This window comes from Zonotrichia albicollis, chromosome 6 (genome assembly GCF_047830755.1).
Source record: "Zonotrichia albicollis isolate bZonAlb1 chromosome 6, bZonAlb1.hap1, whole genome shotgun sequence".
In the NCBI taxonomy this organism is placed as follows: domain Eukaryota; kingdom Metazoa; phylum Chordata; class Aves; order Passeriformes; family Passerellidae; genus Zonotrichia; species Zonotrichia albicollis.
Window position 1 is genome coordinate 48,631,493 of NC_133824.1, and position 2,940 is coordinate 48,634,432.

Genomic DNA, 2,940 nt, shown 5'->3' on the forward strand with positions numbered 1-2,940 from the left:
ACGAGGCAGCACGGAGAGCAGGGGCTGTGGCAGGAGCTGGGACAGAGCCCGCGCCGGACGCTGCTCGGGCTCAGCCCGCGGGCTGCGCTCCCCTTTCCCAAGGGACCATTCCAGGGAACCTCCTGCAGATCCCGGCCCAGGGACAGCAGCTGGAGCCTGGCAGCTGAGGGCAGTGCACTGCGGGCAAGTTCTCCAGGCTGCCAGAGGAAACCAGGTCAGACTCTTCTCTTCCACCTTCATCAGGGCCCCCTCATTGGGTGGAACCTGGTTATTGATTTTGGGGGCAGAACTGAGGTCTGCAGGGAATTAAAAGCTATAAATAGTGTGGGAAAAGGGAGGGATTATTGAAACGCATGTCCTGCTGAAGGAATCCAGCAGCTCAGTGATATCAACTGACACCTGAGAGTCCAGCTCAGATCCATCCCAAAGCCATTTGCTCTCTGATATCTCCATGGGCAATCTTCTCCTTCTCCAGTTGTTTTCCTGCTCCAGTTGTGTCCTGTCCACAGCCAGGAAGGAGGTATCTCCCTGGCTTTTGTGCCAGGCACACAGGACCAGGCTCCCACATCCTCCTTGCCATTTTTCCTGTCCCTCACCCCTCCCTGTGCTGCTCCACATGGAAGCTGTGGGTGGGAAAAGATGGGAAAAGCGACGTTTGGGGGACAGCAGCATTGCTCTGGTGTGTCTGTTTGTCAGCCCTGCAGCTGTGTGAGGGCAGGAGAAGCAGCAGAGGTGTCACCATGAGCACTTTGTCCCCTGGCACGGAGGGAGCCAGCCCTGCCTGCTGGAGCCAGCCCGGTGGGAAGGCATCCCAGGGGAGCTGGAATGAGGAGAGCCACAACAACTGGAGCCAATGTGACAGCAGGCAGTGGAGCAAAGTGCCTGTCCCGCTGCTGCTGCTGCTGCTGTGGCTGTGTGGGATGGTGGGAATGGGGCTGTGCTCTGGCTCCTCAGCTTCTGCATCCACAGGAACCCCATCACCCCCTGTGTGCTCAGCCTGGCCATGGCTGGCTCCACCTTCCTGCTCTCCATCACCATCACCCTGGGGATATTTTCTGTCCCAGAGAGCTTCTGCCACCAGCTGGGCTCGTGGGGTGTGACAGCTGGGCTGAAGGTCCCCATCCTCTTGGCTTTCACTGCTGCTGTTTCCTCTCTGACAGCCCTCAGTGCTGTCACAGCTCTGTTTGTCCTCCCGTGTCCTGCTGGCCCTGCCCCTGCTCCCAGTGCTTCCCGGTGCTCCTGTGTGCCCTGCTCTGGCTGCTCTCCTTCCTGCTCACTGCCACCCTCCATTGCTGCCCTTTGGTGCCCATGGCCTTGGTGCTGAGCTGCCCCTTCTCAGTGCTCAGCCTGCCCTGTTCTGCTCTGGCCCTGCTGGCCAGGCTCCTGTGCTGCTCATGGAAACAGCTGCCAGGGAAGCTCTGTGCCCTGCTCCTGCTGCTCTTCTCATCTCCTTCCCCTTCTTCACTGCTGATTTTGGGCACTGGCTCTTGCTGAGGGCGTTTGCCTTCTCTGTCTTTGCCCCCAGCCCCTCTCTCCTGCTCATCTGTGCCAAGAGCAGTGCCCTCCCTCTGATTGACTGCCTGGCTGGGAGCTGTGCAAAGGAATTCACCCCCTCTGGTAGTGTTGCTTTGCAGAGGGCTTTTGAGGCTTTTGTGCCAGAGCCAGGGCATAGGGAGAACACAGTGGAGTCACCATCAAGTAGAATTACAAATTATAGAACTTTGAAAGATACTCAGGAAAAAATAGAACAATAAAATATCCAGAGTTGGAAATGAACCACAAGGATCTGGGATTTGAGCTCCTGGTCCTGCACAGGACATCCCAACAATCCCATCTGGTGCCTGAGAGCATTGTGCAAATGCTTCTTGAGCTCTGTCAGGCTGGTGCTGTGTGCAGCAGGGCAACTCCTGCCTGAGGCTGTTGTGGGTGACACGAGGAATCCTCATGGAATGGTTTGGGTTGTTTCCTGGTTTAGGGTAAATTTGGGAGGAAGCCTCTGAATGGGCTTCATATTGCAAACAAATTGAAGCAGCCCCTCCCTATCTGGTTCACGAAAATATTTCATTAGAGAAAAGTGGAATAAACTGGTTTTTTAACAAGTAGGGTATTTGCAAGCATAAGAAATGAAAACAATATGGAGCAATAAAATCTCTTGATGTTCTGAAGAGTTGGATAATTCAGACAGTCCTTGTTGTGGAGTGTAGGTTGCCTCACTCAGTCCCTTATCAGTCCCTCTGGTGCTGGAAAATGCTGCGTCCCAGACTCCGGTGGGCCACAGGTGTGAGCTCCCGGTGCTCTTCTGGGTTTTCAGTCCAGAGCAGGTTTGAACAGTTCCAAGAAAAAGGAAAACCACAGTCCAGGGAACTTCTCTGCCTCAGGCAGCTGAAAAAACCTAAAAGCAAAGGAGAGCTCTGTGCTGCATGTCTGTGCTGCAGACAGCATGGTCTGGGAGCAGGAATGGGGAGGAGTGAAGGCAGCTTCTGAAAACAAACTGCTGCACCTGCTCTCCCTCTCTTTGCTCAAGAACCAATCTGAAATGTGTAAAACCTATTTCTTGGCTAAACAGATGAATTGGGATACAATTCAGCATCATAAAGTCACCCCAGGACAGGTTGGAAGGAACAGTAGAGATCATCTCATTCCATCTCTCCTTCTTCCATGGCCATGGAGAGCCAGGAAATCTTTTGCTTTGAAGTCTTGCTCATTTGAAAGGAAGCTCAGGTAGGGAGTGGCCTGGGTGACACAGGAGACAAGGAAGGTGCTGGGAAGCAGAAAAAGTATATGGAAGGATAATGGTCCTTCTGCACTTGCCTTGGGAGGGACTCCCTGGCTGAGATGTACTTCCATGGACAACAGGTTGCACCTTGCAAAGTTTTGTCTCTCCAGTGGACAGTAAATGGGAGTCAAGAACAGAAAAACCCGCTCAGATGTCAAAGTCTC

General features: G+C 53.7%; 1 pseudogene; it reads left to right on the forward strand.

Moving 5' to 3' along the window:
- Positions 1-699: 699 nt before the first annotated feature.
- On the forward strand, positions 700-1,754 carry LOC141729284 (mas-related G-protein coupled receptor member A-like; annotated as a pseudogene).
- The last annotated feature ends 1,186 nt before the right edge of the window (positions 1,755-2,940 follow it).